General features: G+C 51.1%; 1 protein-coding gene across 1 annotated transcript in view; it reads left to right on the top strand.

Moving 5' to 3' along the window:
* GNG7 (G protein subunit gamma 7) overlaps positions 1 to 13,181 on the top strand; it is a 150,613-nt gene that overhangs the window by 40,260 nt on the left and 97,172 nt on the right. The window contains exon 2 of the mRNA XM_082652065.1: positions 7,506 to 7,563. The gene's annotated coding sequence lies outside the window, so the exon portion shown is untranslated. The remainder of the gene's footprint in view (positions 1 to 7,505; positions 7,564 to 13,181) is intronic.

Genomic DNA, 13,181 nt, shown 5'->3' with positions numbered 1-13,181 from the left:
ACCTCCCCGCTGGAGGATTCCAGGACATGAGATGCACCACCGTGGTTTTTGCAGTGTTTCTCTCTGCTCAGAAACTTTAGGATTTCTCTGTTCCTGGCCTGCAGAGCCCTCTGGAATCTAACTCTGGTTCAGGGATTGTCAGACTAATTCTGTAAAGTCCCGAGTGTGTATATTTGGCTTTGCAGGCCTCGTACTCTCTGTGGCAACTACCCAATTCTGCAGTTGTAGCGTAGAAACAGGCTCAGACGATCCAGAAATGAAGAGGAGTGGCTGTGTGCCAATAAAACTTTATTTACAGAAGCAAGCAGTGGGCTGGATTTGGCCCATGGGCCAGAGCTTGGCAATCCCTGCTCTTGTTTATCATTTCACCTTTATCTAATATTTCTCATCTGCCTGTCCAGTATTGGGAAATGATTAGGAATTCATGCCTGGGGTCTGTCCGACCTGCCTTTAAGGCCTGGCTGTGCTCACACGTGACCTTGAGCAACTTACTTTCTTCCTCTGTGACTCCATTTCTTCCTTCATAAGAAGTGAATTATAGGGGCTTCCCTGGTGGCGCAGTGGTTGAGAGTCCGCCTGCTGATGCAGGGGACACGGGTTCGTGCCCTGGTCCGGGAAGATCCCACATGCCGCGGAGCGACTGGGCCCGTGAGCCATGGCCGCTGAGCCTGCGCGTCCGGAGCCTGTGTTCTGCAACGGGAGAGGCCACAGCAGTGAGAGGCCCGCATACCGCAAAAAAAAAAAAAAAAGTGAATTATAATATTTGTTAGGATATTTAAATGAGCATATACATATATATATATATATAAATGAGTGGGTATATATATATATGTGTGTGTGTGTATATATATATATAAAACTCAGCACAGAGACTGGCATGTATGTGTTCAGAAACTATTATTCTACTGTATGATTTATTTAAATAGTCTCCTATTGTATTAGTTAGCTAGTGCTGTGTAACAAATCACTACAAACTTAGTGACAAAACACTTTTATTATCTCACAGTTTCTGTGGGTCAGGAATCTGGGTTTGGTTTAGCTGGGTCCTCTGTTCAGGGCCTCTCCCTCACTGGTTACAGTCAAGGTGTCGGCTGGGGCTGGGGTCTCATACAAAGGCTCAACTGGAGAAGTTGCTGCTTCCAAGTTCATACGGTTGTAGGCAGGATTCAGCTCCTGTGGAGCCTTGGTTCTGGAGGTCACCCTCAGTCCCCTGCCACGTGGGCCTCTCCGACACAGCCGATGGCTTCACCAGAGCATGCACACTGAGAAGGTGACAATCTGCTAGCAAGATGGAGGTTGATGGCCAAAAGGCACGTGAAAAGATGCTCAAAGTTGCTAAATATTAGAGAAATGCAAATCAAGGCTACAATGAGGAATCACCTCACACCAGTCAGAATGGCCATCATCAAAAAATCTGCAAACAGGGCTTCCTGGTGGCGCAGTGGTTGAGATTCCGCCTGCCAATGCAGGGGACGCGGGTTCGTGCCCCGGTCCGGGAGGATCCCACATGCTGCGGAGCGGCTGGGCCTGTGGGCCATGGCCGCTGGGCCTGTGCATCTGGAGCCTGTGCTGCGCAGCGGGAGAGGTCACAACAGTGAGAGGCCCGCATACCGCAAAAAAATAAATAAATCTGCAAACAATAAATACTGGAGGGGGTGTGGAGAAAAGGGAACCCTCCTACACTGTTGGTGGGAATGTAAGTTGGTGCAGCCACTATGGAGAACAGTATGGAAGTTCCTTTAACAACTAAAAATAGCGTTACCATATGATCCAGCAATCCCACTTCTGGGCATATATCCAGAGAAAACCATTATTCAAAAAGACAGATGCACCCCAGTGTTCACAGCGGCACTATTTACAGTAGCCAAGACATGGAAGCAACCTAAATGTCCGTGGACAGAGGAATTGAGAAAGAGGTTGTGGTACATACACACAATGGAGTATTACTCAGTCATAAAAAACAGTGAAATAATGCAACATGTAACAACATGGATGAACCTAGAGATTATCATACTAAGTGAAATAAGCCAGACAGAGACAAATATCATGTGATATCACTTATGTGTGGAATCTAAGAAAAAAGGATGCAGATGAACTTATTTCCAAAACTTAGGGTTACCAAAGAGGAAAGGTGGGCGGGGGAAAGGATAAATTAGGAGGTTGGGATTGACATATACATACACTACTTACTATGCATAAAATAAATAACCAACAAGGACCTACTGTATAGCACAGGGAACTCAATATTTTGTAATAACCTATAAGGGGAAAGAATCTGAAAAAGAATATATATATATGTCTGCGTGTATGTATAACTGAATCACAGTATGTACGTACTATGATATTGTAAATCAAGTATACTTCAATTAAAGCAAAAAGAGTTACAAAACAATGCAGGTCACAGCCTCATGGAACTTGATGACAGGAGTGGGCCTCGCCTAACACCACCCAGCTGTGTGGGGCTGGCCCGCTCACCCCAGATCCATAGGGCTCTCCGGCCTATGCCCTTGGCACCGACTGGATTGTGCAGAATCCGGAGGACTAGCGAGCACCTCCTGTGGGCCGGCGGTGGCAGCAGTGTGCGCTGCCGTGGTGAGCAGAGCACACGCTATTCCTGCAGTCTGGGATCTCGCCTCTCTCGGGGGAGACTCAGCTTTGAACCGTGTGATGCTGGTGGGGACCAGGTGTCTTCAGGGGGGATGACAGTGTCCCGGGATTAGTGTGATGATGCCACAACCCTGTGAATCTCCTAAAAGACACTGAACCGGACACTATTTATTTATAAATTTATTTATTTTTGGCTGCATTGGGTCTTCGTTGCTGCACACAGGCTTTCTCTAGTTGGGGCGAGCGGGGGCTACCCTTCGTTGTGGTGCGCGGGCTTCTCATTGCGGTGGCTTCTCTTGTTGCAAAGCACGGGCTCTAGGTAGTGTGACTCGCAGGCTCTAGAGCGCAGGCTCAGTAGCTGTGGCACACAGGCTTAGTTGCTCCGCAGCATGTGGGATCTTCCTGGACCAGGGCTCGAACCCGTGTCCCCTGCATTGGCAGGCGGATTCTTAACCACTGCGCCATTGGGGAAGCCCGAACTGGACGCTTTAAAAGGGTGAATTTTATAGTAGGTGAATTCTGTCTCAGTTTTTAAAAAAGGAAAAGAAAAGGAAAGAGCGTGGATGAGGTGGGGCTCACAGGTCATAAAAAGTGCTGCCCAGGGGCTTCCCTGGCGGTCCAGGGGTTAGGACTCTGTACTTCCACTGCCGGGGGCGCAGGTTCGATCCATGGTTGGGGAACTAAGATTTTGCAAACCGAGCGGCACAGCCAAAAAAAAAAAAGAAAAATAGTCCTGCCCATGACAAGAGTGGGCGAATTCCTATCCATGCAGGCCTCTGATCACCACCCTTCTAAGTTCTGTCTGCTTCCCTCCAGTGATTTATTTCTCCCTCACAGCGCTGGGCACCTTGCACCTGGCGTTTTCGTTGTCTGTGTCTGAGATTTACCGACCCTGCCTCGTCGGCAGTTCTGAGGGCAGGGTGTGTGGGGGGTCAGCAGGCCCCGGCTTCATGCAACCCTGTCTGCACCCCAGGGCTCTGCTGTCACCGTCCTGAAATTTGTGATAGTTTTTGAACAAGGGGTCCCACATTCTCATTTTGCCGCCAGCTCTGCGGATTCTATAGCAGGTCCTCCTGATGGCCTCGATCCACTGCTGGCCCCTCACGGGGGGCTCGGGGTTCACCCTGATGGGAAAGTGAAATCCTAGCATCTTTGTCAATGAAGATCACAGGGACAGCCTGGCGCCAGCTGGTGCGCCTCGCAGCCTGCTGTCTGTGAGCCCCGGGGACGTGTTCCTGTGGGCACAAGTTTCGTCCTCGCCCTTCTCTGCTCCGGTCTAAGCCAGTCTGGACTGAGCACAGCCGGGGTGGAGGCTCTGTGGTGGTCACCTCACTGCCCAAGTCCAGCTCCAAGGACTAGAGGACAGCCGGCAGTGGGCATTAGAGGGCTGGGGCGTGGGGAGATTTGCAGATGGTAGATGTGAGGGCAGAGAGAGAGACACCACCTCAACAATGATTCATGAGCTGCCCATGTTCACAGCAGTGTGATTCACAGTAGCCAGAAGTGGAAACAGCCCGAACGTCCATCAATGGACGGTGGATACACCCACTGTGCCCCTCCACACATGGGAGCATTACTCAGCCGTGAAAAGGAGTGAAGCCCCGACACTTGCTACCATGTGGATGGACCCCGAGAACACGATGCTCAGTGAGAGAAGCCAGACACAGAAGGACCCACAGGGTGTGATTCCACTGATGGAATCTGGGAAACGTCCAGAACAGGCAGATCCACAGACACAGACAGTGGATTCATACTTGTCAGGGGCTGGGGAGGGAGAGGGGGGTGACTGCTCATGAGGACGGGGCCTCCTCATGGGGTGATGAGAATGTTCAAAGATTGATTGCGGTGTTGGTCACACAACTTTGTGAATGTACAGAAAGACCAGTGAATTGTCCACTTTATGCAAATTGTGTGGCATGAGAATTATATCTCAATAAGACAAAAAAAAAAAAGGTGCCTGGTTTATCAGTCACCATCTCCAGGTTTGGCTAATGTCCCCTAGTTGCATAAGGAGCTGCCATTGGGGGACTGGGTGAAGGGTGCCCGGGACCCCTCTGTACTAGTTTCCAACTTGTCGTGAGTCTTTCATTGATTCAAAAAACAAAAAGTTGAAGGATCGGAGGCATAGACGGTCCCTGCAACGTTGAGGCGAGTCTTGGCCTCCAGGTCTGTGGGCATGTTGCTCTGGCCCTCGCATCTCTCATCCCTGCAGTCCACTGCTGCCTGGCCCTCCGCGCTCTCCAGGGCGCCCCTCTGGCCTCAGTGGCCAGAGCAGTTCCAATACTAGGCGACGAGCCCGGTAGAGCAGATCCTGCTGTTGGAGGAGATTCTAGCCACTCCAAGAGCCCAGAGGGCGTTCCTGAGGCCACAGCGCCACCTGCAGGTGACGGTGGGGATGTCGGTTCTCCATCCTGGCCTTTGATTGGCAACAAATTAGCCTCAACTCAGAGAAAGGGAACCAGCATTTAAATTCTTATTTTTTAATCATTTTTAAAATTTTATTTATTTTTGGCTGTGTTGGGTCTTCGTTGCTGCACGCGGGCTTTCTCTAGTTGCAGCGAGCGGGGGCTACTCTTCATTGCGGTGGCATCTCTTGTTGTGGAGCATGGGCTCTAGGCATATGCAGGCTTCAGTAGTTGTGATATGTGGGCTCAGTAATTGTGGCTCGCAGTCTCTAGAGCGCAGGCTCAGTACTTGTGGTGCATGGGCTTAGCTGCTTTGCAGCATGTGGGATCTCCTGGACCAGGGATTGAACCTGTGTCCTTGCATTGGCAGACAGATTCTTATCCACTGTGCCACCAGGGAAGCCCTTTTTTTTTTTTTTTATCATTTTTAACTTTAAATTTTCATATTGGGGTATAGTTGATTTACAATGTTGTGTTAGTTTCAGGTGTACAGCAAAGTGGTTCAGTTATACATATACACATATCTATTCTTTTTCAGATTCTTTTCCCATGTAGGTTATTACAGAGTATTAAGTAGAGTTCCCTGTGCTATACAGTAAGTCCTTGTTGGTTATCTATTTTATATATAGTAGTGTGTGTATGTTAATCCCAACCTCTTAATTTATCCCTCCTCCCCACCTTTTCCCTTTGTTAAACAAACTGAAAGTTTGTTTTCGAAATCTGAGTCTCTTTCTGTTTTGTAAATAAGTTCATTTGTGCCATATTTTAGATTCCACATATAAGTGACATCATATGGTATTTTTCTCTTTCTGACTTACTTCACTTAGTATAATAATCTCTAGATCCATGCATGTTGCTGCAGATGGTATTATTTTGTTCTTTTTTATGGCTGAGTAGTATTCTATTGTATATATGTACCACATCTTCTTTATCCATATCTGTCGATGGACATGTAGGTTGTTTCCATGTCTTGGCTAATGTAAATAGTGCTGCTATGAATGTTGGGGTGCACGTATCTTTTCAAATTAGAGTTTTCTTCCGATAAATGCCCAGGAGTGGGATTCCTGGATCATATGACAACCCTATTTTTAATTGTTTGAGGAACCTCCACACTGTTCTCCATAGTGGTTGTACCAATTTACATTCCCACCAGCAGTGCAAGAGGGTTCCCTAAATTTTTATATATATTTTTAAATTTATTTATTTATTTTTTGGCCATGCCGTGAAGAATGTGGGATCTTAGTTCCCCGACCAGAGATTGAACCCGTGCCCCCTGCATTGGAAGTGTGGAGCCCTAACCACCAGACTGCCAGGGAATTCTCTCCCTAAATTTTTTTTTTTTTTTTTTTTTTTGTTGCGGTACGTGGGCCTCTCACTGTTGTGGCCTCTCCCGTTTGCGGAGCACAGGCTCTGGACGCGCAGGCTCAGCGGCCATGGCTCACGGGCCCAGCTGCTCCGCGGCATGTGGGATCTTCCCGGACCGGGGCACGAACCCATGTCCCCTGCATCAGCAGGCGGACTCTCAACCACTGCGCCACCAGGGAAGCCCCTCTCTCCCTAAATTTTTTAACTGAGTTTTTTTTTAAATAAACGTTTTAGAATAATTTTAGAATTTTAGAGGTGTTTCAATGAGAGTTCCTGTCTACCCATCACCTAATTTCTCCCAGTGGTCACGTCATTCATAAGCAGTGCGTTTGTGACAACCAAGAGGTGGACGTGGGTACATTTCTGCGACCTCAATGTACTCTTTATTCAGATTTCACTAGTTTTCCCTAATGTCTTTTTTCTGTCCCAGGACCCCCTCTAGGATCCCACCTTGCATTTAGTTGGTCATATGCCTTAGGCAAACCCTGGGGCACCCTCGGTCGGGGGGTTGGCTCAGCCCCCTCCCCTTCCTCCCAGGGGACCTTGGGGGTCAAATGATACAGGTGATCATCTTTTATAAACTATCAAAGGTCATGTGAACATCCAACCCTTTCATCCAATTCAGTTTTGGAACATGTGGAAACCTCATCAGGGATAACATTGTAAATCACTAGCAAATCTTTCTGGCAAATTGCCTTTGTTACATTTACCCTCTCTGCATTTTGAAGCATCCTATCTGTGCCGTCCTCAACGTCTGGCAGAGTAACCAGAAGGCCAGGCTCCCAGAGCAATTTTTTTGTTTGTTTTTGTTTTTTTGTTTCTTGCGGTATGCGGGCCTCTCACTGTTGCTCCCGTTGCGGAGCACAGGCTCCGGACGCGCAGGCTCAGCGGCCATGGCTCACGGGCCCAGCCGCTCCGCGGCATGTGGGATCTTCCCAGACCGGGGCACGAGCCCGTGTCCCCTGCATCGGCAGGCGGACTCTCAACCGCTGCGCCACCAGGGAGGCCCCCAGAGCAATTTTTATGTCTATTCACAAGCGCACGACTCTTCCATGTGGACACTGCTAACACCCACCCAGCATTTCAGCGCCAATCATGCTCAGCTAACGTGGTACGTTTTTCTTCCAGGGAGCGGACATTGGGTTCCTGAACCTCGGCGCTGAAGACAGCCAGGCCTCCAGCACAGGTCAGTGTCCTGAGGTTTTTCTTTTCTCCACGTTCAGTGTTTGCGCAGGCCTTTGATTGGCGGTTCGGAGCCAGGATGAGTTAAGAGGTTGGGGTTTGCTGTCCAGGCGGCGTCCTCGCCGTGCACGCCTGCATCTTCCCAGCTCTGCTTGTTTCTGAGGGCTCGTCTTATCCATCAAGAGGGCACGACAGCCACAGGGAACGTCTTCTGCCCTTGGCTCTGGGAGCAGGGGCACAGAGCAGGGAGACTGGCAGGGTGGTCCGGCAGGGTGGGTCCTAGCGCACCCAGGATGGGCGCAGAGCGGCGCGGGCCCGTCAGTGCCACCTGCTTCCCAGCTCTTAGCTTCCTCCTCAAGAGGCTTAATTGGGGTCTACGGTGCTTCCCTCCATTTCCCGTTGGCGTGGAGGGTGACCCGTCGATGGCCATCGGCCAGAGCAGAGCTAAGTCGTGGGCTGCGACAGGTATCTGAACCCCGTCACCCACCGCAGTGGGACAGCAGGTCGGGAAATGTGGCGAAAGCCTCCGGAAGATTAAGTCAGGAGCCAAGTAAAGCTCAGTCCTGGTCCTTTAACTCTTGCTCGCTTGTTTGTTTCTGGTCTTATTCCCAAGAGGACTTTGAGTAGCTTTTGTGACGTTTGAAGAGGAAATAGCATGAGAATGAATGAGGTTGCCCCATGGCCTGCCTGGTTCATTGACTGTAATTGTCAGGGACCACACTCCGTGCTCCTCTGATTCTGTCACAAATGTCTTTGCTACTTCCGTGGAGTTTCCTCTTTCAGGCCGTCTTTGGAATAAACTTCCGGTTTCTAACAAAAATACAGATGGATCTTTGATTCAGGTTGTGTTCAATCTAGCGAGAAATTTGAGGGAGATCTGACATCTTTATAACGTATATTCTCATTCAGTGTGTGTGTGTGTGTTTGTATAAAAGAAAACATGTTAGACAAGAAGGCAGACACTAAATGATTCCATTCAGATGATATTTCCAGAAAAGGCAAATCTGTAGGGACAGAAAGGTGACTCAGGGTTGCCAGGGGCTGGGGCGGGAATGGGGAAGAACTGTGCTTGGGCACCAGGCATCTTACAGGGCGAAGGGGAGGGTGCAGAACTGCGAGGGGTAGGGGTCGGGGTGGTCTCGTGACTTGGTGGACTGACTGCAGAATCTTTGAGTTGTGTCCTTCAAACTGGCCAATTTTATGCTGCATAAAGTGAAGCTCAGTAACGTTAAAACGTATATATTTTAGCTCAGCTTGGGAGGGAGGCTGTGCCTGCAAAGACCAGAAGCTGAGATTGGAACCCTGGGGTCCGTCTGGCCTGGTTATGCTCCGCCAAGGCCCCAAACAGATTCACAGTGTTAACTCTGTTTCACAAAGTCGCCAAGTGGGAGGGAAGTTTGGAGAGCGGCCCGGAGCCAGGCGAGGTCGCGCAGGGGGTATGTGTCTGCGCAGCGTGCGGGACGAGCTAGCCCCGCTCAACCCTTCTGTGTAGTGTTAACATCTGACCAACTTCTTGTAAAAAGAAAGTGAATTTAGACAAGGACAAAGGAGAGGTAAGTCACCCCAAACCCCCCACCCATCGAGGACCACTGCTGACACCTCAGTGAGTGTCCTCCCGAATCTCTCTGTGAATTACTTCTCCCGCACGCACGGGGTTTTGGAGAAGTAGGATTTTCTGTTTGATGTACGCATTCCCTTGATGGGCATCTTCCCTCATCCATAAAACCTAGATTTCCATCTTCTTTCCTGAAGCCGGATGTTACAGATGAATTATAATTTATTTCATTAAAAATATTTATTTATTGAAGCGTAGTTGATTTACAGTGTTGTGTTAATTTCTGCTGTACAGCAAAGTGATTCAGTTATACGTATATATATATTCTCTTTTCATATTTTTTTCCATTCTGGTTTATCACAAGATATTCCCTGTGCTATACAGTAGGACATTGTCGTTTGAATTATAATTTCTTTCTTTTAAAATAATTTTATAATTGATTTAACTGGTCTTATTAGTAGGCTTTTTTGAGGGTGTTCATTTTCTTTTTGTTTTTCTTTTTTTCTCTCTCTCTTTTTAAATTTTGCTACCTTCTGGGGTGGATGTCCTTGTGCAGACTTCCTACATCCTTGGTTGCCCTTTGGGGTAAATTCCTGGAAGTAGGTTTGCCTTGTCTGTGAATTTAAGTCTGAGTGTTCTCATTTACATTTTTTTTTTTTTTTTTTTTTTTTTGCGGTACGCGGGCCTCTCACTGTCGTGGCCTCTCCCGTTGCGGAGCACAGGCTCCGGACACACAGGTTCAGCAGCCGTGGCTCACGGGCCCAGCCGCTCCGCGGCATGTGGGATCTTCCCGGACCGGGGCACGAACCCGTGTCCCCTGCATCGGCAGGCAGACTCTCAACCACTGCGCCACCAGGGAAACCCCCTACATTTTTTTAAAATCATATTTTATACATTTCCTATGCAACTTGAAATTCACTCTCTTTTTAAAAGAAATTTATTTATTTTTGGCTGCATTGGGTCCTGGTTGCTGTGCACGGGCTTTCTTTAGTTGCTGTGAAAGGGGGCTACTCTTCATTGTGGTGCGCGGGCTTCTCATTGTGGTGGCTTCTCTTGTTGTGGAGCACAGGCTCTAGGCGCGCGGGCTTCAGTAGTTGTGGCTCACGGGCTCTAGAGCGCAGGCTCAGTAGTTGTGGCGCATGGGCCTAGCTGCTCTGCGGCATGTAGGATCTTCCTGGGCCAGGGCTTGAACCCGTGTCCCCTGCATTGGCAGGCAGATTCTTAACCACTATGCCACCAGGGAAGCCCTCATTTACATTTTGACCTTCAGCCGCAAAGACCTCCAGAAACGCACCATTTCCCATCCCAGGGTGCGTCTCCCTATCCTCCCAAGTTCAGTTTTAGGTCCTGGCCAACCTGACAAGCCCAGGTGATTTCAGCTCTTGCGTCCGGGCGTCCTTTTCGTGAGCGCAGCCGTTTCTCTAAGGCGAATGGCCCAGCTGCGTCCTTTCTGTTGGGGTTTCTCTCCCAGCGATTTTTTTTTTTTTGGCCCCGCCACACGGCATGTGGGATCTCAGTTCCCTGACCAGGGACCAAACCCTTGCCCCCCTGCATTGGAAGTGCAGAGTCTTAACCACTGGACCACCAGGGAAGTCCCAGTGATGCGTTTAAATTCTATTTCTCTGTCTGTACGCCGTCCACTGCGAATTTTTTTCTGAGCGTGTCTTTGCACTTTACTCATCGTGGGTTTTGTCATCGGGCATCTGAAACGTCTCTCGCACACCCACGTTCTCCTTTGTGTTTTGTGTGGCCTTCCTCCACATGTCAAGATTATAAAAAGACAATTCACCTGCGTTTTGTTCACCGTGTATTTTACCCTTAAATCCTTGCACCATTTGAAATTCAGCTGTGCTAGTGGGTCTCACGCAGGCATGATTCTGACCCCCTGCTCCCCACTCAGGGGACACTGGGCCATGTCAGGGGACATCTATGGTTGTCATGACTGGGGGGCTCCTGGCATTGAGGGGGTTGGGGGCAGGGATGCTGGTCCACACCTTGCAGTGCCCAGGACGCCCCCCACAGAGGAGGGCCAGCCTCCCTTTCAACAGTGCCCAGTGACCGCTGGGGGAGACAGAATTGTACCCTGAGCTGGTGCCCACCGCTGGCCTTGCAGGAGTTTTCTGTTCCAAGGAAGCCTACTGTCCTGTACGCGCTCCTGGAAGGGGGGAATCTGGGCTTTTCCTGATTGCTTTTTAGTCTCATAGTCACGATGAGTACATCCTGTTTGCCAGGCCTTGTGCTCAGCATCTGCAGGCGTCCTCACATCCAGTTCCCCACAGCACTGGGGGCGGGCAGGGGGAGTCTCCTGTTGCTGGGCCGCCGCCTTTCCAGGGAAGCCAGGGTGTCACCAAGCACCCCACCCATCCTGATGACAGCACGCTGATCCGCTGCACCCAATTTCTGCAGACACCAGGGCTGAAAGAGGAACCGGAGTTTGGGGTCCGGGGCTGGAGACATTCCCCAGAGTGCTGCAGTTCCCACTGGCGGCCACTAGGGGGCAGTGAAAGTCCACGGGGTCTCTGGCGGGGCCGACCTTGAGCCAGGCAGGGATGTTGATGGAGGGGGTGCAGGGGGTGCAAGGGGGCGCCCAGCTGTCTTCAGTCAACCCCTCGGCCCTCCTGGAGACCCGTGACCACCCGTCCACGTTCTCCGAGACATTCTGGTTCAGCCCCCAGGGTCCCATGGTCACCCTGTTCTGGGCACACACACCACACCCCCCTGCCCCTGCTTGCAGACCTCTGTGGGTCCATTGGGTGTAAGAGGGAGGCACAAAACACGGGCTCTGTCACCTTGGCGGGCTCACGGAACCTGCACCCCCGAACCCACCCTGGCCCCAGCACCCTCCAGTGGCCGGAGCAGAGCCTGGACCAGGGAACGAAGGCCAAAGGGTGCGGGTGGGCAACCCCGCCGTGACGACTGGGTCTTGCTTCTGTGACTCTCTCCCCTGGCGCCTGGAGCCGGGTCAGCGGCTCTGGCCCCTGGGGGACTTCCCCAGGCAGCCACCCTCAAAGCCTCCTTGTTTGGAATCTGCCCAGTGTCCCCTGCGGCACCCTCGGGCGTGTGTCACCTCCCAGTACAGTCACCTGGGCAGTGGCTGCCCGGCCTGGCCAGGCACGGGGTGACCCTCCCAAAGATTTCCTCCATCCCCTCAGCAAGGATTTCCCATTGTCTGCCCAGGCCAGGCTCTGGGGGACGCCAGTGAGCAGGGCGGGCAGAATCCCCAGCTCTCACAGGACTGATGTGTCAGTGAGAATCGTGGACCCATTTGGGGTCTCTCCCTCTCAGGAGTGCTGACGTCAGGGCCTGGACGCTGTGGGGTGTGGAGCAGCCTCCCTGAGCCCCCGGTTGTGACAACCACAGATGTCCCCAGGCATCACCCAGTGTCCCATGGGGGCAGGGTCACCCGGGTGAGACCCCTGCCTCACTGATCCCTCTCTCACTCTGTCTTTGGATGTGTTTAGGGCCCCACTGGGTGGATTTTCCTGTTGGTTTGGAAGCTCTGAGTGGCCGCGATCACAGCCGGTTGGTTCCTGCCTCATGGAAGGGCTTAGCAAGTGTCCCTACGGCGTGGCAGCTGTGCCAGGGCTCTGGTGTGGGCCATCGTGGTGCTGGCTTTCCTTATGGAGGTGCCGTCGTTCTTTGAGCAAGAGCTGGGCTTTCCAGTATGGCAGCCGTGAGCCCCAGGTGGCCACTGAGCGCCTGCCTGAAAGGGGGCCAAGGTGGAAATGAGAAGATTTTGCACGGACTGGGGTGATTCTTGGTTGAGAACGATTTCTCAGGCACTTCTCCAGCCCTCCCGCCCATGGTGAGAATGCAGAACTCCGTGACCTCCCAACAGCGGGGTGTTTTTCTGATAGCCCCTGTTCTCCCGGGAGTTTGCGAACATTTCTGCTGAAAGCGCCTATTGGAGCCCTTTATCTTGAGCGAGTGGCCCTGGTATGGGGAGCAAACTCCAACCCAGCGCGCGAGCCAGAGCGTGTTTCTTTCTCCTGGTTGGTTACCCACTTCTGATCTGTCCCGGGTGTGTTGAAATGCACATTATTATCAGTTCTCTCCATGGACAAGCT

This window comes from Grampus griseus, assembly GCF_964374135.1.
Source record: "Grampus griseus genome assembly, chromosome: 3".
Taxonomy (NCBI): domain Eukaryota; kingdom Metazoa; phylum Chordata; class Mammalia; order Artiodactyla; family Delphinidae; genus Grampus; species Grampus griseus.
Note: the sequence above shows the minus strand (reverse complement) of the source record. Positions and strands in the feature narration are given on the sequence as shown.